The sequence below is a fragment of the Rhinoderma darwinii genome, chromosome 3 (genome assembly GCF_050947455.1).
Source record: "Rhinoderma darwinii isolate aRhiDar2 chromosome 3, aRhiDar2.hap1, whole genome shotgun sequence".
Lineage (NCBI taxonomy): Eukaryota > Metazoa > Chordata > Amphibia > Anura > Rhinodermatidae > Rhinoderma > Rhinoderma darwinii.
In genome coordinates, this window is record NC_134689.1 from 261,176,781 (window position 1) to 261,203,668 (window position 26,888).

The following is a 26,888-nucleotide window of genomic DNA, read 5'->3' on the forward strand; positions in this document are numbered from 1 at the left end:
AAACTAGACTGCATCCTGGACTACAATAGGTACATGGGAGGGGTGGACTTGTCAGATCAAGTCCTGAAGCCTTACAGTACTTCTGGAAGCGGGGCCACAGGCATCGTACCAGGGCAACACTTTTTAGGGGAAGTTCCCCAAACTGGCAAGAAGGGAAAAAGTCAAAAGAGGTGCAGAGTCTGCTATAAGAGGGGGATAAGGAAGGACACAATATATCAATGTGACGCGTGTCCCGAAAAACCAGAGCTCTGTATGAAAGAGTGTTTTCAAATTTATCATCCATCCCTTTATTTTTAATTTACCCCAGTTTTACTCGCTCTGATCCACTTCGCACAGCTTACCCCTCCTCATCTTTCCCCTCTGAGCCCTGCTGCGTGCCCAGGCAGCTGATAACAGCCACATGTAGGGTATTGCCGTACCCGGGAGAGCCAACATTACAGTTTATGAGGTGTATATCTCCGGTGGCGCATGCTGGGCACAATATATCGGACACTGAATTGGCATATATGTATAGAAAATTGCAAATTTCACTCTGCACCAACTGCTGCACATTATCTTTTACACAATACCTGTGGGGTCAAAATGCTCACTACACCTCTAGATGAATTCCTTAAGGGGTGTCGTTTTTAAAACGGGGTCACTTCTCGGGGGTTTCAACTGTACTGGTACCTCAGGGGCTTCTGCATACATGACTTTGCACCAGAAAATTCCCAGTAGGCCACATGGTGGTCCTTTCCTTCTGAGCCCTCCCATGGGCCCAAACGGCAGTTTATCACCACAAATAGGGTATTGCTACACTCAGGACAAATTGGGCAACAAAATGCGGTATTTTATTCCTTGTGAAAATAAGAAATTTTGAGCCAAAACTACATCTTATTGGAAAAAATTACATTTTTTTGAATTCACAGCCCAATTCAAATAAATTCTGTGAAAAAACTGTGGAGTCTAAATGGTCACAACACCCATAAATGAATTCCTTGAGGGCTGTAGTTTCCAAAATGGGGTCACTTCTGGTGGGTTTCCATTGCTTTGATACCTTTGGGGCTCTGCAAATGCGACATGGCACCCGAAAACCAATCCAGCAAAATCTGGGCTCCAAAGAACACATAGCGCTCCTTTGCTTCTAATACCTCCCATGGGCCCAAACGGCAGTTTATGGCCACAAATAGGGTATTGCCGCACTCAGGACAAATTTGGCAACAAAATGGGGTATTTTATTCGTTGTGAAAATAAGACATTTTGAGCCAAAACTACATCTTATTGGAAAAAAGTTGTTTTTTTTAAATTCACAGCCCAATTCAAATAAGTTCTGTGAAAAAACTGTGGGGTCTAAATGGTCACAACACCCATAAATAAATTCCTTGAGGGGTTTTGTTTCCAAAATGGGGTCACTTTTGGTGGGTTTCCATTGCTTTGATACCTCTGAGGCTCTGCAAATGCGACATGGCACCCGAAAACCAATCCAGCAAAATCTGGACTCCAACAAACACATAGCGCTCCTTTCCTTCTGAGGCCTCCCATGGGCCCAAACAGCAGTTTATCACCACAAATGGGGTATTGCCGCACTCAGGACAAATTGGGCAACAAAATGGGGCATTTTGTTCCCTGTGAAAATAAGAAATTCTGATCAAAAATTACATCTTATTGGAAAAATTGTCATTCTTTTAATTTCACAGCCGAATTCAAATACGCGCTGTGAAAAAACTACGGGGTCAAAATGGTAACAATAACCATAAATTAATTCCTTGAGGGGTGCAGTTTCCAAAATGGGGTCAGTTTTGGGGGATTCCTACTGTTTTGGCACCTCAACACCTCTCCAAACCTGGCATGCTGCCTAAAATATATGCTAATAAAAAAGCACCACCAAAATGCACTAGGTGCTTCTTTGCTTCTGGGGCTTGTGTTTTAGTCCACGAGCGCACTAGAGCCACATGTGGGACATTTCTAAAAACTGAAGAATCTGGACAATACATATTTAGTAGTGTTTCTCTGGTAAAACCTTCTTTGTTACAGAAAAAAAATTGAATAAAATTGAAATTCAGAAATAAAAACGAAATTTGCAAATTTCACCTCCACTTTGCTTTAATTCCTGTGAAATGCCTGAAGGGTTAAAAAACTTTCTAAATGCTGTTTTGAATACTTTGAGGGGTCTAGTTTTTAAAATGGGGTGCTTTATGGGGGTTTCTAATACATAGGCCCCTCAAAGCCACTTCAGAACTGAACAGGTACCTTAAAAAAAAGGCTTTTGAAATTTTCTTAAACATATGAGAAATTGCTGTTTATGTTCTAAGCCTTGTAACGTCCAAGAAAAATAAAATAATGTTCAAAAAACGATGCCAATCTAAAGTAGACATATGGGAAATGTGAACTAGTGACCATTGTGGGTGGTATAACCGTCTGTTTTTCAAGCAGATGCATTTAAATTCTGAAAAATGCTATTTTTTCTAAATTTTCTCTAAATTTTGCAATTTTTCTCAAATAAAGACTGAATATATCGACCAAATTTTACCACGAACATGAAGCCCAAAGTGTCACGAGAAAACAATCTCGGAATCGCTTGGATAGGTTTAAGCATTCCGACGTTATTACCACATAAAGTAAAATATGTCAGATTTAAAAAATGGGCTCTGAGCCTTAAGGCCCAAACTAGGCTGCGTCCTTAAGGGGTTAAGGACAAAAATAATATCTTGATTTTGCCTCTTTGTATTCCGATAGTCATAACTTTATTATTTTTCCGTCCTCATAGTCATATAAGGGCTTGTTTTTAGCGAGACAAGTTCTTGTTTTTAATGGCAGCATTTAATGTACCATATAATGTACTGAAAGAAAACTCTTTGTGGGGTGGAATGGAAAACACAAAAGCAATTTGTCCAATGCTTTTTGAGTAGTAAAAATTGCAAGTTTATTTTATTATTCAGGTTAATAGGATATCAATATGAATACACGTTTGCATGTATTTTCTACTGACGCGACGTGAATCTTTGGTGTAAAAGTGGCCGGTTAGCTCAGTTGGTTAGAGCGTGGTGCTAATAACACCAAGGTCATGGGTTCGATCCCCGTACGGGCCATGGAAGCTCACTTTTGTTACATGCTTGTTACAGAGTTGAATAGTTGATAATATTGAAAAAAGGTCCATCAAATTCAACCTATAAACCTGCCGTGTTGATCCTGAGGAAGGCAAAAACTGTCTTGGAGTGCATTCCAATGTTGTCATTAGGGGAAAAATTCCTCCCTTACTCCAAATATGGCTATTAGAATAAATTCCTGGATCAAAGTTCCATCTCCAGAATCTGGTACATATATGATGACATTTTATATTTTTCAAAAAAACACTTTTCAATGTGGCAGAGAGTTCAATCGTCGAACTGCTCTTACAGTAAAGAATCCCCGTCTGTGATGAGGTCCTTTAATTACCTTGCTTTCCCTTCTTTGCACGCATTCTAGTTCAGCAATGTCCTTCTCATACAGAGGTGCTTAAAACTGTACACAATATTCCATGTATGGTCTAACCGGTGATTTATAGAAATGCAGAGTTTGTTGCATGAAATCATCTTAGAGGTTCAATTTCAACCTTAAGGACAAAAATAATATCTTGATTTTGCCTCTTTGTATTCCGATAGTCATAACTTTATTATTTTTCCGTCCTCATAGTCATATAAGGGCTTGTTTTTAGCGAGACAAGTTCTTGTTTTTAATGGCAGCATTTAATGTACCATATAATGTACTGAAGAAAACTCTTTGTGGGGTGGAATGGAAAACACAAAAGCAATTTGTCCAATGCTTTTTGAGTAGTAAAAATTGCAAGTTTATTTTATTATTCAGGTTAATAGGATATCAATATGAATACACGTTTGCATGTATTTTCTACTGACGTGACGTGAATCTTTGGTGTAAAAGTGGCCGGTTAGCTCAGTTGGTTAGAGCGTGGTGCTAATAACGCCAAGGTCACGGGTTCGATCCCCGTACGGGCCATGGAAGCTCACTTTTGTTACATGCTTGTTACAGAGTTGAATAGTTGATAATATTGAAAAAAGGTCCATCAAATTCAACCTATAAACCTGCCGTGTTGATCCAGAGGAAGGCAAAAACTGTCTTGGAGTGCATTCCAATGTTGTCATTAGGGGAAAAATTCCTCCCTTACTCCAAATATGGCTATTAGAATAAATTCCTGGATCAAAGTTCCATCTCCAGAATCTGGTACAAATATGATGACATTTTATATTTTTCAAAAAAACACTTTTCAATGTGGCAGAGAGTTCAATCGTCGAACTGCTCTTACAGTAAAGAATCCCCGTCTGTGATGAGGTCCTTTAATTACCTTGCTTTCCCTTCTTTGCACGCATTCTAGTTCAGCAATGTCCTTCTCATACACAGGTGCTCAAAACTGTACACAATATTCCATGTATGGTCTAACCGGTGATTTATAGAAATGCAGAGTTTGTTGCATGAAATCATCTTAGAGGTCCAATTTCAACCTTAAGGACAAAAATAATATCTTGATTTTGCCTCTTTGTATTCCGATAGTCATAACTTTATTATTTTTCCGTCCTCATAGTCATATAAGGGCTTGTTTTTAGCGAGACAAGTTCTTGTTTTTAATGGCAGCATTTAATGTACCATATAATGTACTGAAAGAAAACTCTTTGTGGGGTGGAATGGAAAACACAAAAGCAATTTGTCCAATGCTTTTTGAGTAGTAAAAATTGCAAGTTTATTTTATTATTCAGGTTAATAGGATATGAATACACGTTTGCATGTATTTTCTACTGACGTGACGTGAATCTTTGGTGTAAAAGTGGCCGGTTAGCTCAGTTGGTTAGAGCGTGGTGCTAATAACGCCAAGGTCACGGGTTCGATCCCCGTACGGGCCATGGAAGCTCTCTTTTGTTACATGCTTGTTACAGAGTTGAATAGTTGATAATATTGAAAAAAGGTCCATCAAATTCAACCTATAAACCTGCCGTGTTGATCCAGAGGAAGGCAAAAACTGTCTTGGAGTGCATTCCAATGTTGTCATTAGGGGAAAAATTCCTCCCTTACTCCAAATATGGCTATTAGAATAAATTCCTGGATCAAAGTTCCATCTCCAGAATCTGGTACAAATATGATGACATTTTATATTTTTCAAAAAAACACTTTTCAATGTGGCAGAGAGTTCAATCGTCGAACTGCTCTTACAGTAAAGAATCCCCGTCTGTGATGAGGTCCTTTAATTACCTTGCTTTCCCTTCTTTGCACGCATTCTAGTTCAGCAATGTCCTTCTCATACACAGGTGCTCAAAACTGTACACAATATTCCATGTATGGTCTAACCGGTGATTTATAGAAATGCAGAGTTTGTTGCATGAAATCATCTTAGAGGTCCAATTTCAACCTTAAGGACAAAAATAATATCTTGATTTTGCCTCTTTGTATTCCGATAGTCATAACTTTATTATTTTTCCGTCCTCATAGTCATATAAGGGCTTGTTTTTAGCGAGACAAGTTCTTGTTTTTAATGGCAGCATTTAATGTACCATATAATGTACTGAAAGAAAACTCTTTGTGGGGTGGAATGGAAAACACAAAAGCAATTTGTCCAATGCTTTTTGAGTAGTAAAAATTGCAAGTTTATTTTATTATTCAGGTTAATAGGATATCAATATGAATACACGTTTGCATGTATTTTCTACTGACGTGACGTGAATCTTTGGTGTAAAAGTGGCCGGTTAGCTCAGTTGGTTAGAGCGTGGTGCTAATAACACCAAGGTCATGGGTTCGATCCCCGTACGGGCCATGGAAGCTCACTTTTGTTACATGCTTGTTACAGAGTTGAATAGTTGATAATATTGAAAAAAGGTCCATCAAATTCAACCTATAAACCTGCCGTGTTGATCCAGAGGAAGGCAAAAACTGTCTTGGAGTGCATTCCAATGTTGTCATTAGGGGAAAAATTCCTCCCTTACTCCAAATATGGCTATTAGAATAAATTCCTGGATCAAAGTTCCATCTCCAGAATCTGGTACAAATATGATGACATTTTATATTTTTCAAAAAAACACTTTTCAATGTGGCAGAGAGTTCAATCGTCGAACTGCTCTTACAGTAAAGAATCCCCGTCTGTGATGAGGTCCTTTAATTACCTTGCTTTCCCTTCTTTGCACGCATTCTAGTTCAGCAATGTCCTTCTCATACACAGGTGCTTAAAACTGTACACAATATTCCATGTATGGTCTAACCGGTGATTTATAGAAATGCAGAGTTTGTTGCATGAAATCATCTTAGAGGTTCAATTTCAACCTTAAGGACAAAAATAATATCTTGATTTTGCCTCTTTGTATTCCGATAGTCATAACTTTATTATTTTTCCGTCCTCATAGTCATATAAGGGCTTGTTTTTAGCGAGACAAGTTCTTGTTTTTAATGGCAGCATTTAATGTACCATATAATGTACTGAAAGAAAACTCCTCTTTGTGGGGTGGAATGGAAAACACAAAAGCAATTTGTCCAATGCTTTTTGAGTAGTAAAAATTGCAAGTTTATTTTATTATTCAGGTTAATAGGATATCAATATGAATACACGTTTGCATGTATTTTCTACTGACGTGACGTGAATCTTTGGTGTAAAAGTGGCCGGTTAGCTCAGTTGGTTAGAGCGTGGTGCTAATAACGCCAAGGTCACGGGTTCGATCCCCGTACGGGCCATGGAAGCTCACTTTTGTTACATGCTTGTTACAGAGTTGAATAGTTGATAATATTGAAAAAAGGTCCATCAAATTCAACCTATAAACCTGCCGTGTTGATCCAGAGGAAGGCAAAAACTGTCTTGGAGTGAATTCCAATGTTGTCATTAGGGGAAAAATTCCTCCCTTACTCCAAATATGGCTATTAGAATAAATTCCTGGATCAAAGTTCCATCTCCAGAATCTGGTACAAATATGATGAAATTTTATATTTTTCAAAAAAACACTTATCAATGTGGCAGAGAGTTCAATCGTCGAACTGCTCTTACAGTAAAGAATCCCCGTCTGTGATGAGGTCCTTTAATTACCTTGCTTTCCCTTCTTTGCACGCATTCTAGTTCAGCAATGTCCTTCTCATACACAGGTGCTCAAAACTGTACACAATATTCCATGTATGGTCTAACCGGTGATTTATAGAAATGCAGAGTTTGTTGCATGAAATCATCTTAGAGGTCCAATTTCAACCTTAAGGACAAAAATAATATCTTGATTTTGCCTCTTTGTATTCCGATAGTCATAACTTTATTATTTTTCCGTCCTCATAGTCATATAAGGGCTTGTTTTTAGCGAGACAAGTTCTTGTTTTTAATGGCAGCATTTAATGTACCATATAATGTACTGAAAGAAAACTCTTTGTGGGGTGGAATGGAAAACACAAAAGCAATTTGTCCAATGCTTTTTGAGTAGTAAAAATTGCAAGTTTATTTTATTATTCAGGTTAATAGGATATCAATATGAATACACGTTTGCATGTATTTTCTACTGACGTGACGTGAATCTTTGGTGTAAAAGTGGCCGGTTAGCTCAGTTGGTTAGAGCGTGGTGCTAATAACGCCAAGGTCACGGGTTCGATCCCCGTACGGGCCATGGAAGCTCACTTTAGTTACATGCTTGTTACAGAGTTGAATAGTTGATAATATTGAAAAAAGGTCCATCAAATTCAACCTATAAACCTGCCGTGTTGATCCAGAGGAAGGCAAAAACTATCTTGGAGTGCATTCCAATGTTGTCATTAGGGGAAAAATTCCTCCCTTACTCCAAATATGGCTATTAGAATAAATTCCTGGATCAAAGTTCCATCTCCAGAATCTGGTACAAATATGATGACATTTTATATTTTTCAAAAAAACACTTTTCAATGTGGCAGAGAGTTCAATCGTCGAACTGCTCTTACAGTAAAGAATCCCCGTCTGTGATGAGGTCCTTTAATTACCTTGCTTTCCCTTCTTTGCACGCATTCTAGTTCAGCAATGTCCTTCTCATACACAGGTGCTCAAAACTGTACACAATATTCCATGTATGGTCTAACCGGTGATTTATAGAAATGCAGAGTTTGTTGCATGAAATCATCTTAGAGGTTCAATTTCAACCTTAAGGACAAAAATAATATCTTGATTTTGCCTCTTTGTATTCCGATAGTCATAACTTTATTATTTTTCCGTCCTCATAGTCATATAAGGGCTTGTTTTTAGCGAGACAAGTTCTTGTTTTTAATGGCAGCATTTAATGTACTGAAGAAAACTCTTTGTGGGGTGGAATGGAAAACACAAAAGCAATTTGTCCAATGCTTTTTGAGTAGTAAAAATTGCAAGTTTATTTTATTATTCAGGTTAATAGGATATCAATATGAATACACGTTTGCATGTATTTTCTACTGACGTGACGTGAATCTTTGGTGTAAAAGTGGCTGGTTAGCTCAGTTGGTTAGAGCGTGGTGCTAATAACGCCAAGGTCACGGGTTCGATCCCCGTACGGGCCATGGAAGCTCACTTTTGTTACATGCTTGTTACAGAGTTGAATAGTTGATAATATTGAAAAAAGGTCCATCAAATTCAACCTATAAACCTGCCGTGTTGATCCAGAGGAAGGCAAAAACTGTCTTGGAGTGCATTCCAATGTTGTCATTAGGGGAAAAATTCCTCCCTTACTCCAAATATGGCTATTAGAATAAATTCCTGGATCAAAGTTCCATCTCCAGAATCTGGTACAAATATGATGACATTTTATATTTTTCAAAAAAACACTTTTCAATGTGGCAGAGAGTTCAATCGTCGAACTGCTCTTACAGTAAAGAATCCCCGTCTGTGATGAGGTCCTTTAATTACCTTGCTTTCCCTTCTTTGCACGCATTCTAGTTCAGCAATGTCCTTCTCATACAGAGATGCTTAAAACTGTACACAATATTCCATGTATGGTCTAACCGGTGATTTATAGAAATGCAGAGTTTGTTGCATGAAATCATCTTAGAGGTTCAATTTCAACCTTAAGGACAAAAATAATATCTTGATTTTGCCTCTTTGTATTCCGATAGTCATAACTTTATTATTTTTCCGTCCTCATAGTCATATAAGGGCTTGTTTTTAGCGAGACAAGTTCTTGTTTTTAATGGCAGCATTTAATGTACCATATAATGTACTGAAGAAAACTCTTTGTGGGGTGGAATGGAAAACACAAAAGCAATTTGTCCAATGCTTTTTGAGTAGTAAAAATTGCAAGTTTATTTTATTATTCAGGTTAATAGGATATCAATATGAATACACGTTTGCATGTATTTTCTACTGACGTGACGTGAATCTTTGGTGTAAAAGTGGCCGGTTAGCTCAGTTGGTTAGAGCGTGGTGCTAATAACGCCAAGGTCACGGGTTCGATCCCCGTACGGGCCATGGAAGCTCACTTTTGTTACATGCTTGTTACAGAGTTGAATAGTTGATAATATTGAAAAAAGGTCCATCAAATTCAACCTATAAACCTGCCGTGTTGATCCAGAGGAAGGCAAAAACTGTCTTGGAGTGCATTCCAATGTTGTCATTAGGGGAAAAATTCCTCCCTTACTCCAAATATGGCTATTAGAATAAATTCCTGGATCAAAGTTCCATCTCCAGAATCTGGTACAAATATGATGAAATTTTATATTTTTCAAAAAAACACTTTTCAATGTGGCAGAGAGTTCAATCGTCGAACTGCTCTTACAGTAAAGAATCCCCGTCTGTGATGAGGTCCTTTAATTACCTTGCTTTCCCTTCTTTGCACGCATTCTAGTTCAGCAATGTCCTTCTCATACACAGGTGCTCAAAACTGTACACAATATTCCATGTATGGTCTAACCGGTGATTTATAGAAATGCAGAGTTTGTTGCATGAAATCATCTTAGAGGTTCAATTTCAACCTTAAGGACAAAAATAATATCTTGATTTTGCCTCTTTGTATTCCGATAGTCATAACTTTATTATTTTTCCGTCCTCATAGTCATATAAGGGCTTGTTTTTAGCGAGACAAGTTCTTGTTTTTAATGGCAGCATTTAATGTACCATATAATGTACTGAAGAAAACTCTTTGTGGGGTGGAATGGAAAACACAAAAGCAATTTGTCCAATGCTTTTTGAGTAGTAAAAATTGCAAGTTTATTTTATTATTCAGGTTAATAGGATATCAATATGAATACACGTTTGCAAGTATTTTCTACTGACGTGACGTGAATCTTTGGTGTAAAAGTGGCCGGTTAGCTCAGTTGGTTAGAGCGTGGTGCTAATAACGCCAAGGTCACGGGTTCGATCCCCGTACGGGCCATGGAAGCTCACTTTTGTTACATGCTTGTTACAGAGTTGAATAGTTGATAATATTGAAAAGAGGTCTATCAAATTCAACCTATAAACCTGCCGTGTTGATCCAGAGGAAGGCAAAAACTGTCTTGGAGTGCATTCCAATGTTGTCATTAGGGGAAAAATTCCTCCCTTACTCCAAATATGGCTATTAGAATAAATTCCTGGATCAAAGTTCCATCTCCAGAATCTGGTACAAATATGATGACATTTTATATTTTTCAAAAAAACACTTTTCAATGTGGCAGAGAGTTCAATCGTCGAACTGCTCTTACAGTAAAGAATCCCCGTCTGTGATGAGGTCCTTTAATTACCTTGCTTTCCCTTCTTTGCACGCATTCTAGTTCAGCAATGTCCTTCTCATACACAGGTGCTCAAAACTGTACACAATATTCCATGTATGGTCTAACCGGTGATTTATAGAAATGCAGAGTTTGTTGCATGAAATCATCTTAGAGGTTCAATTTCAACCTTAAGGACAAAAATAATATCTTGATTTTGCCTCTTTGTATTCCGATAGTCATAACTTTATTATTTTTCCGTCCTCATAGTCATATAAGGGCTTGTTTTTAGCGAGACAAGTTCTTGTTTTTAATGGCAGCATTTAATGTACCATATAATGTACTGAAGAAAACTCTTTGTGGGGTGGAATGGAAAACACAAAAGCAATTTGTCCAATGCTTTTTGAGTAGTAAAAATTGCAAGTTTATTTTATTATTCAAGTTAATAGGATATCAATATGAATACACGTTTGCATGTATTTTCTACTGACGTGACGTGAATCTTTGGTGTAAAAGTGGCCTGTTAGCTCAGTTGGTTAGAGCGTGGTGCTAATAACGCCAAGGTCACGGGTTCGATCCCCGTACGGGCCATGGAAGCTCACTTTTGTTACATGCTTGTTACATGCTTGTTACATGCTTGTTACAGAGTTGAATAGTTGATAATATTGAAAAAAGGTCCATCAAATTCAACCTATAAACCTGCCGTGTTGATCCAGAGGAAGGCAAAAACTGTCTTGGAGTGCATTCCAATGTTGTCATTAGGGGAAAAATTCCTCCCTTACTCCAAATATGGCTATTAGAATAAATTCCTGGATCAAAGTTCCATCTCCAGAATCTGGTACAAATATGATGACATTTTATATTTTTCAAAAAAACACTTTTCAATGTGGCAGAGAGTTCAATCGTCGAACTGCTCTTACAGTAAAGAATCCCCGTCTGTGATGAGGTCCTTTAATTACCTTGCTTTCCCTTCTTTGCACGCATTCTAGTTCAGCAATGTCCTTCTCATACACAGGTGCTTAAAACTGTACACAATATTCCATGTATGGTCTAACCGGTGATTTATAGAAATGCAGAGTTTGTTGCATGAAATCATCTTAGAGGTTCAATTTCAACCTTAACCCCTTAACGCCGAAGGACGGATATATCCGTCCTCAGCAGCTGCTAGTTCGCGCAGGAGGACGGATATATCCGTCCTGTGATGGCGCGGGTACTGAGACTGTACCCACGCGATCAGCGGCAGGAGCACGGCTGTTATACACAGCCTGGCTCCTGCTGCAACTGCCGGAATCGAAGCGCGCGCCGATTCCGGCAGTTTAACCCATTAAATGCCGCTGTCAATAGTGACAGCGGCATTTAATGTGTTTGACAGAAGGGGGAACTCCCTCTGTCTCCCGATCGGCGCCCCCGCAAACAAATCGCGGGTCGCCGTCGGGTTTCCATGACAGCCGGGGGTCTAACAAAGACCCCCAGGTCTGTCTTCAGCATCTGCCTGTTAGGCGATGCCAGAGGCATGACCTAACAGGTTGCCTGTCAGTTTTACACTGACAGGCAATAATGCTTTGGTATACGAAGTATACCAAAGCATTATATATGCGATCGGCACATCGCATAGTGAAGTCCCCTGGTGGGACTAAAAAAAAAAAAGTAAAACAGTTAAATAAAGTTTGTGAAAAAAAAAAAAAAAAAAATTACAGTCAAAGTCAAATAAAACTACTTTTTTGCCCCAAAAAGTGGTTTTATTTAATAAAACGGTCAAAACAAATCACACATACACATATATGGTATCCCAGCGATCGTAACAACTTGACCAATAAAATCAACACATTAATTAAACCGCCGGATTAACGGCGTCCAAAGAAAACGCAAAAAACTACGGCAAAATTCTCTCTTTTCTCCCATTCCCCCCATAAAAAATAAAATAAAAGTTAATCTATAAGTCCTATGTACCCCAAAATAGTACTAATGAAAACTACACATTGTCCCGCAAAAATCAAGCCCACGTACGGCCACATCGACGGAAAAATAAAAAAATGACGGCTCTTGGAACGCGGCGATGCAAAAACAAGTAATTTTTTTCTAAAAGGGTTTTTATTGTGCAAACGTAGAAAAAACATATAAAACCTTTACATATTTGGTATCCCCGTAATCGTGCCGACCCATAGAATAAAGTTAACATGTTATTTACGCTGCATAGTAAACGGCGTAAATTTATAATGTGAAAATTAATGCTGGAATAGCTGCTTATTTTCAATTCTCTCCTAAAATAAAGTTAATAAAAGTTAATCAATATATTATAAGCATCTAAAAATGGTGCAATTACAAAATACAACTCGTCCCGGAAAAAACAAGCCCTTATACAGCTATGTAGACGGAATAAAAAAAGAGTTACGACTCTTGGAATGCGACCGTGAAAAAACAAAAAATAACCCTTGGTCATTAACGTGCAAAATGGCCCGGTCATTAAGGGGTTAAGGACAAAAATAATATCTTGATTTTGCCTCTTTGTATTCCGATAGTCATAACTTTATTATTTTTCCGTCCTCATAGTCATATAAGGGCTTGTTTTTAGCGAGACAAGTTCTTGTTTTTAATGGCAGCATTTAATGTACCATATAATGTACTGAAAGAAAACTCCTCTTTGTGGGGTGGAATGGAAAACACAAAAGCAATTTGTCCAATGCTTTTTGAGTAGTAAAAATTGCAAGTTTATTTTATTATTCAGGTTAATAGGATATCAATATGAATACACGTTTGCATGTATTTTCTACTGACGTGACGTGAATCTTTGGTATAAAAGTGGCTGGTTAGCTCAGTTTGTTAGAGCGTGGTGCTAATAATGCCAAGGTCGCGGGTTTGATCGCCGTACGGGCCATGGAAGCTCACTTTTGTTAGCACACAAGGTACATGCTTGTTACAGAGTTGAATAGTTGATAATATTGAAACAAGGTCCATCAAATTCAACTTATAAACCTGCCGTGTTGATTCAGAGGAAGGCAAAAACTGCCTAGGAGTGCATGCCAATTTTCTCATTAGGGGAAAAATTCCTCCCTTACTCCAAATATGGCTATCAGAATAAATTCCTGGATCAAAGTTCCATCTCCAGAATCTGGTACAAATATGATGACATTTTATATTTTTCAAAAAAACACTTTTCAATGTGGCAGAGAGTTCAATCGTCGAACTGCTCTTACAGTAAAGAATCCCCGTCTGTGATGAGGTCCTTTAATTACCTTGCTTTCCCTTCTTTGCACGCATTCTAATTCAGCAATATCCTTCTTATACACAGGTGCTCAAAACTGTACACAATATTCCATGTATGGTCTAACCGGTTATTTATTGAAATGCCGAGTTTGTTGCATGAAATCATCTTACAGGTCCAATTTCAACCTTAAGGACAAAAATAATATCTTGATTTTGCCTCTTTGTATTCCGATAGTCATAACTTTATTATTTTTCCGTCCTCATAGTCATATAAGGGCTTGTTTTAAGCGAGACGAGTTCTTGTTTTTAATGGCAGCATTTAATGTACCATATAATGTACTGAAAGAAAACTCTTTGTGGGGTGGAATGGAAAACACAAAAGCAATTTGTCCAATGCTTTTTGAGTAGTAAAAATTGCAAGTTTATTTTATTATTCAGGTTAAAAGGATATCAATATGAATACACGTTTGCATGTATTTTCTACTGAAGTGACGTGAATCTTTGGTATAAAAGTGGCCGGTTAGCTCAGTTTGTTAGAGCGTGGTGCTAATAACGCCAAGGTCGCGGGTTTGATCGCCGTACGGGCCATGGAAGCTCACTTTTGTTAACATACAAGGTACATGCTTGTTACAGAGTTGAATAGTTGATAATATTGAAAAAAGGTCCATCAAATTCAACTTATAAACCTGCCGTGTTGATCCAGAGGAAGGCAAAAACTGCCTAGGAGTGCATGCCAATTTTCTCATTAGGGGAAAAATTCCTCCCTTACTCCAAATATGGCTATCAGAATAAATTCCTGGATCAAAGTTCCATCTCCAGAATCTGGTACAAATATGATGAAATTTTATATTTTTCAAAAAAACACTTTTCAATGTGGCAGAGAGTTCAATCGTCGAACTGCTCTTACAGTAAAGAATCCCCATCTGTGATGAGGTCCTTTAATTACCTTGCTTTCCCTTCTTTGCACGCATTCTAGTTCAGCAATGTCCTTCTCATACACAGGTGCTCAAAACTGTACACAATATTCCATGTATGGTCTAACCGGTTATTTATTGAAATGCCGAGTTTGTTGCATGAAATCATCTTACAGGTCCAATTTCAACCTTAAGGACAAAAATAATATCTTGATTTTGCCTCTTTGTATTCCGATAGTCATAACTTTATTATTTTTCCGTCCTCATAGTCATATAAGGGCTTGTTTTAAGCGAGACGAGTTCTTGTTTTTAATGGCAGCATTTAATGTACCATATAATGTACTGAAAGAAAACTCTTTGTGGGGTGGAATGGAAAACACAAAAGCAATTTGTCCAATGCTTTTTGAGTAGTAAAAATTGCAAGTTTATTTTATTATTCAGGTTAATAGGATATCAATATGAATACACGTTTGCATGTATTTTCTACTGACGTGACGTGAATCTTTGGTATAAAAGTGGCCGGTTAGCTCAGTTTGTTAGAGCGTGGTGCTAATAACGCCAAGGTCGCGGGTTTGATCGCCGTACGGGCCATGGAAGCTCACTTTTGTTAGCATACAAGGTACATGCTTGTTACAGAGTTGAATAGTTGATAATATTGAAAAAAGGTCCATCAAATTCAACTTATAAACCTGCCGTGTTGATCCAGAGGAAGGCAAAAACTGCCTAGGAGTGCATGCCAATTTTCTCATTAGGGGAAAAATTCCTCCCTTACTCCAAATATGGCTATCAGAATAAATTCCTGGATCAAAGTTCCATCTCCAGAATCTGGTACAAATATGATGAAATTTTATATTTTTCAAAAAAACACTTTTCAATGTGGCAGAGAGTTCAATCGTCGAACTGCTCTTACAGTAAAGAATCCCCATCTGTGATGAGGTCCTTTAATTACCTTGCTTTCCCTTCTTTGCACGCATTCTAGTTCAGCAATGTCCTTCTCATACACAGGTGCTCAAAACTGTACACAATATTCCATGTATGGTCTAACCGGTGATTTATAGAAATGCAGAGTTTGTTGCATGAAATCATCTTAGAGGTCCAATTTCAACCTTAAAGGCATGGTGTCGCCCCAAAAACATGTTTTTTTTTTAAAATTTAAACATTTAGTGTGTGGGTGATTAAACATTGTTCAAATTTTTTTTATTTTTTTCGCGAGTCAGGAAATATTATAAATTTTTTCAAATTTATAATACTACCCATTTTTGGTCACTAGATGGAGCTGTTTGGAGCTAGTTCCCAAAATTGCAGCATTGCAACATTGGGTTAAAAGCTATCGCTCTAGTGAGCTCTCAGCATCCCCCCCTCCTTTATCCTGGCTAGTGCCGGGATAAACGAGGGGTTTGAAAGGTATAACCTCCTACACTGTGTGTCGCCATTTTTTGAGGTAACCCACAGTGTAGTAGGTTTACATGCAGTAGTAAACACACACAAACACTAACATACATTGAAATCGCTTACCTGCTCCTGCCGCCGCGGCCCGTCCGCTCCCTTTGCTGCCGCTGTTCCATGTGCACTTGTCCGGAAGCCGCGACCGGAAGTAGTAATATTACTGTCCAGCCGCGACTTCCGGTCCACAGGAAAATGGCGCCGGACGGCGCCAATTTCGAATAGGACTGTGTGGGAGCGGCGCATGCGCAGTTCCCACACAGACGCCGTACACGGCAGTCAATGGGACGGGAGCCGTTCGCAGTCCCTATGGGACTGTGGCTGCCGTATTCCATGTCTGTGTGTGTCGTTAATCGACACACACAGAAATGGAACAAAAAATGGCAGCCCCCATAGGGAAGAAAAAGTGTGAAAATAAGAAACAGTAAAACACAAACACACAAATGTAAATAAACGTTTATATTAAGGCACTAACATCTTTAACATATAAAAAAATTATTTGTAATGACACTGTTCCTTTAAGGACAAAAATAATATCTTGATTTTGCCTCTTTGTATTCCGATAGTCATAACTTTATTATTTTTCCGTCCTCATAGTCATATAAGGGCTTGTTTTTAGCGAGACAAGTTCTTGTTTTTAATGGCAGCATTTAATGTACCATATAATGTACTGAAAGAAAACTCTTTGTGGGGTGGAATGGGAAACACAAAAGCAATTTGTCCAATGCTTTTTGAGTAGTAAAAATTGCAAGTTTATTTTATTATTCAGGTTAATAGGATATCAATATGAATACACGTTTGCATGTATTTTCTACTGACGTGACGTGAAGCTTTTGTATAAAAGTGGCCGGTTAGCTCAGTTGGTTAGAGCATTGTGCTAATAACGCCAAGGTCGCGGGTTTGATCGCCGTACGGGCCATGGAAGCTCACTTTTGTTAGCATACAAGGTACATGCTTGTTACAGAGTTGAATAGTTGATCATATTGAAAAAAGGTCCATCAAATTAAACCTATAAACCTGCCGTGTTGATCCAGAGGAAGGCAAAAACTGACTTGGAGTGCATTCCAATTTTCTCATTAGGGGAAAAATTCCTCCCTTACTCCAAATATGGCTATTAGAATTAATTCCTGGATCAAAGTTCCATCTCCAGAATCTGGTACAAATATGATGAAATTTTATATTTTTCAAAAAAACACTTTTCAATGTGGCAGAGAGTTCAATCGTCGAACTGCTCTTACAGTAAAGAATCCCCGTCTGTGATGAGGTCCTTTAATTACCTTGCTTTCCCTTCTTTGCACGCATTCTAGTTCAGCAATGTCCTTCTCATACACAGGTGCTCAAAACTGTACACAATATTCCATGTATGGTCTAACCGGTGATTTATAGAAATGCAGAGTTTGTTGCATGAAATCATCTTAGAGGTCCAATTTCAACCTTAAGGACAAAAATAATATCTTGATTTTGCCTCTTTGTATTCCGATAGTCATAACTTTATTATTTTTCCGTCCTCATAGTCATATAAGGGCTTGTTTTTAGCGAGACAAGTTCTTGTTTTTAATGGCAGCATTTAATGTACCATATAATGTACTGAAAGAAAACTCTTTGTGGGGTGGAATGGGAAACACAAAAGCAATTTGTCCAATGCTTTTTGAGTAGTAAAAATTGCAAGTTTATTTTATTATTCAGGTTAATAGGATATCAATATGAATACACGTTTGCATGTATTTTCTACTGACGTGACGTGAAGCTTTTGTATAAAAGTGGCCGGTTAGCTCAGTTGGTTAGAGCATTGTGCTAATAACGCCAAGGTCGCAGGTTTGATCACCGTACGGGCCATGGAAGCTCACTTTTGTTAGCATACAAGGTACATGCTTGTTACAGAGTTGAATAGTTGATCATATTGAAAAAAGGTCCATCAAATTAAACCTATAAACCTGCCGTGTTGATCCAGAGGAAGGCAAAAACTGTCTTGGAGTGCATTCCAATTTTCTCATTAGGTGAAAAATTCCTCCCTTACTCCAAATATGGCTATTAGAATTAATTCCTGGATCAAAGTTCCATCTCCAGAATCTGGTACAAATATGATGACATTTTATATTAAAAAAAAAAACACTTTTCAATGTGGCAGGGAGTTCAATCGTCGAACTGCTCTTACAGTAAAGAATCCCCGTCTGTGATGAGGTCCTTTAATTACCTTGTTTCCCTTCTTTGCACGCATTCTAGTTCAGCAATGTCCTTCTCATACACAGGTGCTCAAAACTGTACACAATATTCCATGTATGGTCTAACCGGTGATTTATAGAAATGCAGAGTTTGTTGCATGAAATCATCTTAGAGGTCCAATTTCAACCTTAAGGACAAAAATAATATCTTGATTTTGCCTCTTTGTATTCCGATAGTCATAACTTTATTATTTTTCCGTCCTCATAGTCATATAAGGGCTTGTTTTTAGCGAGACAAGTTCTTGTTTTTAATGGCAGCATTTAATGTACCATATAATGTACTGAAAGAAAACTCTTTGTGGGGTGGAATGGAAAACACAAAAGCAATTTGTCCAATGCTTTTTGAGTAGTAAAAATTGCAAGTTTATTTTATTATTCAGGTTAATAGGATATCAATATGAATACACGTTTGCATGTATTTTCTACTGACGTGACGTGAAGTGTGTCTTTGGTATAAAAGTGGCCGGTTAGCTCAGTTGGTTAGAGTGTGGTGCTAATAACGCCAAGGTCACGGGTTTGATCCCCGTACGGGACATGGAAGCTCTCTTTTGTTAGCACACAAGGTACATGCTTGTTACAGAGTTGAATAGTTGATAATATTGAAAAAAGGTCCATCAAATTCAACCTATAAACCTGCCGTGTTGATCCAGAGGAAGGTAAAAACTGTCTTGGAGTGCATTCCAATTTTCTCATTAGGGGAAAAATTCCTCCCTTACTCCAAATATGGCTATTAGAATAAATTCCTGGATCAAAGTTCCATCTCCAGAATCTGGTACAAATATGATGAAATTTTATATTTTTCAAAAAAACACTTTCAATGTGGCAGAGAGTTCAATCGTCGAACTGCTCTTACAGTAAAGAATCCCCGTCTGTGATGAGGTCCTTTAATTACCTTTCTTTCCCTTCTTTGCACGCATTCTAGTTCAGCAATGTCCTTCTCATACACAGGTGCTCAAAACTGTACACAATATTCCATGTATGGTCTAACCGGTGATTTATAGAAATGCAGAGTTTGTTGCATGAAATCATCTTAGAGGTCCAATTTCAACCTTAAGGACAAAAATAATATCTTGATTTTGCCTCTTTGTATTCCGATAGTCATAACTTTATTATTTTTCCGTCCTCATAGTCATATAAGGGCTTGTTTTTAGCGAGACAAGTTCTTGTTTTTAATGGCAGCATTTAATGTACCATATAATGTACTGAAAGAAAACTCTTTGTGGGGTGGAATGGGAAACACAAAAGCAATTTGTCCAATGCTTTTTGAGTAGTAAAAATTGCAAGTTTATTTTATTATTCAGGTTAATAGGATATCAATATGAATACACGTTTGCATGTATTTTCTACTGACGTGACGTGAAGCTTTTGTATAAAAGTGGCCGGTTAGCTCAGTTGGTTAGAGCATTGTGCTAATAACGCCAAGGTCGCAGGTTTGATCACCGTACGGGCCATGGAAGCTCACTTTTGTTAGCATACAAGGTACATGCTTGTTACAGAGTTGAATAGTTGATCATATTGAAAAAAGGTCCATCAAATTAAACCTATAAACCTGCCGTGTTGATCCAGAGGAAGGCAAAAACTGTCTTGGAGTGCATTCCAATTTTCTCATTAGGTGAAAAATTCCTCCCTTACTCCAAATATGGCTATTAGAATTAATTCCTGGATCAAAGTTCCATCTCCAGAATCTGGTACAAATATGATGACATTTTATATTAAAAAAAAAAACACTTTTCAATGTGGCAGGGAGTTCAATCGTCGAACTGCTCTTACAGTAAAGAATCCCCGTCTGTGATGAGGTCCTTTAATTACCTTGTTTCCCTTCTTTGCACGCATTCTAGTTCAGCAATGTCCTTCTCATACACAGGTGCTCAAAACTGTACACAATATTCCATGTATGGTCTAACCGGTGATTTATAGAAATGCAGAGTTTGTTGCATGAAATCATCTTAGAGGTCCAATTTCAACCTTAAGGACAAAAATAATATCTTGATTTTGCCTCTTTGTATTCCGATAGTCATAACTTTATTATTTTTCCGTCCTCATAGTCATATAAGGGCTTGTTTTTAGCGAGACAAGTTCTTGTTTTTAATGGCAGCATTTAATGTACCATATAATGTACTGAAAGAAAACTCTTTGTGGGGTGGAATGGAAAACACAAAAGCAATTTGTCCAATGCTTTTTGAGTAGTAAAAATTGCAAGTTTATTTTATTATTCAGGTTAATAGGATATCAATATGAATACACGTTTGCATGTATTTTCTACTGACGTGACGTGAAGTGTGTCTTTGGTATAAAAGTGGCCGGTTAGCTCAGTTGGTTAGAGTGTGGTGCTAATAACGCCAAGGTCACGGGTTTGATCCCCGTACGGGACATGGAAGCTCTCTTTTGTTAGCACACAAGGTACATGCTTGTTACAGAGTTGAATAGTTGATAATATTGAAAAAAGGTCCATCAAATTCAACCTATAAACCTGCCGTGTTGATCCAGAGGAAGGTAAAAACTGTCTTGGAGTGCATTCCAATTTTCTCATTAGGGGAAAAATTCCTCCCTTACTCCAAATATGGCTATTAGAATAAATTCCTGGATCAAAGTTCCATCTCCAGAATCTGGTACAAATATGATGAAATTTTATATTTTTCAAAAAAACACTTTCAATGTGGCAGAGAGTTCAATCGTCGAACTGCTCTTACAGTAAAGAATCCCCGTCTGTGATGAGGTCCTTTAATTACCTTTCTTTCCCTTCTTTGCACGCATTCTAGTTCAGCAATGTCCTTCTCATACACAGGTGCTCAAAACTGTACACAATATTCCATGTATGGTCTAACCGGTGATTTATAGAAATGCAGAGTTTGTTGCATGAAATCATCTTAGAGGTCCAATTTCAACCTTAAGGACAAAAATAATATCTTGATTTTGCCTCTTTGTATTCCGATAGTCATAACTTTATTATTTTTCCGTCCTCATAGTCATATAAGGGCTTGTTTTTAGCGAGACAAGTTCTTGTTTTTAATGGCAGCATTTAATGTACCATATAATGTACTGAAAGAGAACTCTTTGTGGGGTGGAATGGAAAACACAAAAGCAATTTGTCCAATGCTTTTTGAGTAGTAAAAATTGCAAGTTTATTTTATTATTCAGGTTAATAGGATACCAATATGAATACACGTTTGCATGTATTTTCTACTGACGTGACGTGAAGTGAATCTTTAGTATAAAAGTGGCCGGTTAGCTCAGTTGGTTAGAGTGTGGTGCTAATAACGCCAAGGTCACGGGTTCGATCCCCGTATGGGCCATGGAAGCTCACTTTTGTTACATGCTTGTTACAGAGTTGAATAGTTGATAATATTAAAAAAAGGTCCATCAAATTCAACCTATAAACCTGCCGTGTTGATCCAGAGGAAGGCAAAAACTGTCTTGGAGTGCATTCCAATGTTGTCATTAGGGGAAAAATTCCTCCCTTACTCCAAATATGGCTATTAGAATAAATTCCTGGATCAAAGTTCCATCTCCAGAATCTGGTACAAATATGATGACATTTTATATTTTTCAAAAAAACACTTTTCAATGTGGCAGAGAGTTCAATCGTCGAACTGCTCTTACAGTAAAGAATCCCCGTCTGTGATGAGGTCCTTTAATTACCTTGCTTTCCCTTCTTTGCACGCATTCTAGTTCAGCAATGTCCTTCTCATACACAGGTGCTCAAAACTGTACACAATATTCCATGTATGGTCTAACCGGTGATTTATAGAAATGCAGAGTTTGTTACATGAAATCATCTTAGAGGTCCAATTTCAACCTTAAGGACAAAAATAATATCTTGATTTTGCCTCTTTGTATTCCGATAGTCATAACTTTATTATTTTTCCGTCCTCATAGTCATATAAGGGCTTGTTTTTAGCGAGACAAGTTCTTGTTTTTAATGGCAGCATTTAATGTACCATATAATGTACTGAAAGAAAACTCTTTGTGGGGTGGAATGGAAAACACAAAAGCAATTTGTCCAATGCTTTTTGAGTAGTAAAAATTGCAAGTTTATTTTATTATTCAGGTTAATAGGATATCAATATGAATACACGTTTGCATGTATTTTCTACTGATGTGACGTGAATCTTTGGTGTTTAAGTGGCCGGTTAGCTCAGTTGGTTAGAGCGTGGTGCTAATAACGCCAAGGTCACGGGTTCGATCCACGTACGGGCTATGGAAGCTCACTTTTGTTACATGCTTGTTACAGAGTTGAATAGATGATAATATTGAAAAAAGGTCCATCAAATTCAACCTATAAACCTGCCGTGTTGATCCAGAGGAAGGCAAAAACTGTCTTGGAGTGCATTCCAATGTTGTCATTAGGGGAAAAATTCCTCCCTTACTCCAAATATGGCTATTAGAATAAATTCCTGGATCAAAGTTCCATCTCCAGAATCTGGTACAAATATGATGAAATTTTATATTTTTCAAAAAAACACTTTTCAATGTGGCAGAGAGTTCAATCGTCGAACTGCTCTTACAGTAAAGAATCCCCGTCTGTGATGAGGTCCTTTAATTACCTTGCTTTCCCTTCTTTGCACGCATTCTAGTTCAGCAATGTCCTTCTCATACACAGGTGCTCAAAACTGTACACAATATTCCATGTATGGTCTAACCGGTGATTTATAGAAATGCAGAGTTTGTTGCATGAAATCATCTTAGAGGTCCAATTTCAATCTTAAGGACAAAAATAATATCTTGATTTTGCCTCTTTGTATTCCGATAGTCATAACTTTATTATTTTTCCGTCCTCATAGTCATATAAGGGCTTGTTTTTAGCGAGACAAGTTCTTGTTTTTAATGGCAGCATTTAATGTACCATATAATGTACTGAAGAAAACAATTTGTGGGGTGGAATGGAAAACACAAAAGCAATTTGTCCAATGCTTTTTGAGTAGTAAAAATTGCAAGTTTATTTTATTATTCAGGTTAATAGGATATCAATATGAATACACGTTTGCATGTATTTTCTACTGACGTGACGTGAATCTTTGGTGTAAAAGTGGCCGGTTAGCTCAGTTGGTTAGAGCGTGGTGCTAATAACACCAAGGTCACGGGTTCGATCCCCGTATGGGCCATGGAAGCTCACTTTTGTTACAGCGTTGAATAGTTGATAATATTGAAAAAAGGTCCATCAAATTCAACCTATAAACCTGCCGTGTTGATCCAGAGGAAGGCAAAAACTGTCTTGGAGTGCATTCCAATGTTGTCATTAGGGGAAAAATTCCTCCCTTACTCCAAATATGGCTATTAGAATAAATTCCTGGATCAAAGTTCCATCTCCAGAATCTGGTACAAATATGATGAAATTTTATATTTTTCAAAAAAACACTTTTCAATGTGGCAGAGAGTTCAAAAGTCGAACTGCTCTTACAGTAAAGAATCCCCGTCTGTGATGAGGTCCTTTAATTACCTTGCTTTCCCTTCTTTGCACGCATTCTAGTTCAGCAATGTCCTTCTCATACACAGGTGCTCAAAACTGTACACAATATTCCATGTATGGTCTAACCGGTGATTTATAGAAATGCAGAGTTTGTTGCATGAAATCATCTTAGAGGTCCAATTTCAACCTTAAGGACAAAAATAATATCTTGATTTTGCCTCTTTGTATTCCGATAGTCATAACTTTATTATTTTTCCGTCCTCATAGTCATATAAGGGCTTGTTTTTAGCGAGACAAGTTCTTGTTTTTAATGGCAGCATTTAATGTACCATATAATGTACTGAAGAAAACTCTTTGTGGGGTGGAATGGAAAACACAAAAGCAATTTGTCCAATGCTTTTTGAGTAGTAAAAATTGCAAGTTTATTTTATTATTCAGGTTAATAGGATATCAATATGAATACACGTTTGCATGTATTTTCTACTGACGTGACGTGAATCTTTGGTGTAAAAGTGGCCGGTTAGCTCAGTTGGTTAGAGCGTGGTGCTAATAACGCCAAGGTCACGGGTTAGATCCCCGTACGGGTCATGGAAGCTCACTTTTGTTACAGAGTTGAATAGTTGATAATATTGAAAAAAGGTCCATCAAATTCAACCTATAAACCTGCCGTGTTGATCCAGAGGAAGGCAAAAACTGTCTTGGAGTGCATTCCAATGTTGTCATTAGGGGAAAAATTCCTCCCTTACTCCAAATATGGCTATTAGAATAAATTCCTGGATCAAAGTTCCATCTCCAGAATCTGGTACAAATATGATGACATTTTATATTTTTAAAAAAAACACTTTTCAATGTGGCAGAGAGTTCAATCGTCGAACTGCTCTTACAGTAAAGAATCCCCGTCTGTGATGAGGTCCTTTAATTACCTTGCTTTCCCTTCTTTGCACGCATTCTAGTTCAGCAATGTCCTTCTCATACACAGGTGCTCAAAACTGTACACAATATTCCATGTATGGTCTAACCGGTGATTTATAGAAATGCAGAGTTTGTTACATGAAATCATCTTAGAGGTCCAATTTCAACCTTAAGGACAAAAATAATATCTTGATTTTGCCTCTTTGTATTCCGATAGTCATAACTTTATTATTTTTCCGTCCTCATAGTCATATAAGGGCTTGTTTTTAGCGAGACAAGTTCTTGTTTTTAATGGCAGCATTTAATGTACCATATAATGTACTGAAGAAAACTCTTTGTGGGGTGGAATGGAAAACACAAAAGCAATTTGTCCAATGCTTTTTGAGTAGTAAAAATTGCAAGTTTATTTTATTATTCAGGTTAATAGGATATCAATATGAATACACGTTTGCATGTATTTTCTACTGACGTGACGTGAATCTTTGGTGTAAAAGTGGCCGGTTAGCTCAGTTGGTTAGAGCGTGGTGCTAATAACGCCAAGGTCACGGGTTCGATCCCCGTACGGGTCATGGAAGCTCACTTTTGTTACAGAGTTGAATAGTTGATAATATTGAAAAAAGGTCCATCAAATTCAACCTATAAACCTGCCGTGTTGATCCAGAGGAAGGCAAAAACTGTCTTGGAGTGCATTCCAATGTTGTCATTAGGGGAAAAATTCCTCCCTTACTCCAAATATGGCTATTAGAATAAATTCCTGGATCAAAGTTCCATCTCCAGAATCTGGTACAAATATGATGACATTTTATATTTTTCAAAAAAACACTTTTCAATGTGGCAGAGAGTTCAATCGTCGAACTGCTCTTACAGTAAAGAATCCCCGTCTGTGATGAGGTCCTTTAATTACCTTGCTTTCCCTTCTTTGCACGCATTCTAGTTCAGCAATGTCCTTCTCATACACAGGTGCTCAAAACTGTACACAATATTCCATGTATGGTCTAACCGGTGATTTATAGAAATGCAGAGTTTGTTGCATGAAATCATCTTAGAGGTCCAATTTCAACCTTAAGGACAAAAATAATATCTTGATTTTGCCTCTTTGTATTCCGATAGTCATAACTTTATTATTTTTCCGTCCTCATAGTCATATAAGGGCTTGTTTTTAGCGAGACAAGTTCTTGTTTTTAATGGCAGCATTTAATGTACCATATAATGTACTGAAGAAAACTCTTTGTGGGGTGGAATGGAAAACACAAAAGCAATTTGTCCAATGCTTTTTGAGTAGTAAAAATTGCAAGTTTATTTTATTATTCAGGTTAATAGGATATCAATATGAATACACGTTTGCATGTATTTTCTACTGACGTGACGTGAATCTTTGGTGTAAAAGTGGCCGGTTAGCTCAGTTGGTTAGAGCGTGGTGCTAATAACACCAAGGTCATGGGTTCGATCCCCGTACGGGCCATGGAAACTCACTTTTGTTACAGAGTTGAATAGTTGATAATATTGAAAAAAGGTCCATCAAATTCAACCTATAAACCTGCCGTGTTGATCCAGAGGAAGGCAAAAACTGTCTTGGAGTGCATTCCAATGTTGTCATTAGGGGAAAAATTCCTCCCTTACTCCAAATATGGCTATTAGAATAAATTCCTGGATCAAAGTTCCATCTCCAGAATCTGGTACAAATATGATGAAATTTTATATTTTTCAAAAAAACACTTTTCAATGTGGCAGAGAGTTCAATCGTCGAACTGCTCTTACAGTAAAGAATCCCCGTCTGTGATGAGGTCCTTTAATTACCTTGCTTTCCCTTCTTTGTACGCATTCTAGTTCAGCAATGTCCTTCTCATACACAGGTGCTCAAAACTGTACACAATATTCCATGTATGGTCTAACCGGTGATTTATAGAAATGCAGAGTTTGTTGCATGAAATCATCTTAGAGGTCCAATTTCAACCTTAAGGACAAAAATAATATCTTGATTTTGCCTCTTTGTATTCCGATAGTCATAACTTTATTATTTTTCCGTCCTCATAGTCATATAAGGGCTTGTTTTTAGCGAGACAAGTTCTTGTTTTTAATGGCAGCATTTAATGTACCATATAATGTACTGAAAGAAAACTCTTTGTGGGGTGGAATGGAAAACACAAAAGCAATTTGTCCAATGCTTTTTGAGTAGTAAAAATT

General features: G+C 37.6%; 11 non-coding genes across 11 annotated transcripts; all 11 read left to right on the forward strand.

Moving 5' to 3' along the window:
* Window positions 1-3,898: 3,898 nt before the first annotated feature.
* Window positions 3,899-3,972, forward strand: TRNAI-AAU (transfer RNA isoleucine (anticodon AAU)). The gene has a single exon. It is a non-coding gene; the product is annotated as a tRNA-Ile (tRNA).
* Window positions 3,973-4,797: 825 nt separating this feature from the next.
* Window positions 4,798-4,871, forward strand: TRNAI-AAU (transfer RNA isoleucine (anticodon AAU)). Its single transcript has one exon. It is a non-coding gene; the product is annotated as a tRNA-Ile (tRNA).
* A 1,739-nt stretch (window positions 4,872-6,610) lies between these two features.
* On the forward strand, window positions 6,611-6,684 carry TRNAI-AAU (transfer RNA isoleucine (anticodon AAU)). The gene has a single exon. It is a non-coding gene; the product is annotated as a tRNA-Ile (tRNA).
* Window positions 6,685-7,515: 831 nt separating this feature from the next.
* TRNAI-AAU (transfer RNA isoleucine (anticodon AAU)) lies at window positions 7,516-7,589 on the forward strand. Its single transcript has one exon. It is a non-coding gene; the product is annotated as a tRNA-Ile (tRNA).
* An 818-nt stretch (window positions 7,590-8,407) lies between these two features.
* TRNAI-AAU (transfer RNA isoleucine (anticodon AAU)) lies at window positions 8,408-8,481 on the forward strand. Its single transcript has one exon. It is a non-coding gene; the product is annotated as a tRNA-Ile (tRNA).
* Window positions 8,482-9,311: 830 nt separating this feature from the next.
* Window positions 9,312-9,385, forward strand: TRNAI-AAU (transfer RNA isoleucine (anticodon AAU)). Its single transcript has one exon. It is a non-coding gene; the product is annotated as a tRNA-Ile (tRNA).
* An 830-nt stretch (window positions 9,386-10,215) lies between these two features.
* On the forward strand, window positions 10,216-10,289 carry TRNAI-AAU (transfer RNA isoleucine (anticodon AAU)). Its single transcript has one exon. It is a non-coding gene; the product is annotated as a tRNA-Ile (tRNA).
* Window positions 10,290-11,119: 830 nt separating this feature from the next.
* Window positions 11,120-11,193, forward strand: TRNAI-AAU (transfer RNA isoleucine (anticodon AAU)). The gene has a single exon. It is a non-coding gene; the product is annotated as a tRNA-Ile (tRNA).
* A 10,411-nt stretch (window positions 11,194-21,604) lies between these two features.
* TRNAI-AAU (transfer RNA isoleucine (anticodon AAU)) lies at window positions 21,605-21,678 on the forward strand. The gene has a single exon. It is a non-coding gene; the product is annotated as a tRNA-Ile (tRNA).
* Window positions 21,679-23,413: 1,735 nt separating this feature from the next.
* TRNAI-AAU (transfer RNA isoleucine (anticodon AAU)) lies at window positions 23,414-23,487 on the forward strand. Its single transcript has one exon. It is a non-coding gene; the product is annotated as a tRNA-Ile (tRNA).
* A 1,712-nt stretch (window positions 23,488-25,199) lies between these two features.
* TRNAI-AAU (transfer RNA isoleucine (anticodon AAU)) lies at window positions 25,200-25,273 on the forward strand. The gene has a single exon. It is a non-coding gene; the product is annotated as a tRNA-Ile (tRNA).
* Window positions 25,274-26,888: the final 1,615 nt, after the last annotated feature.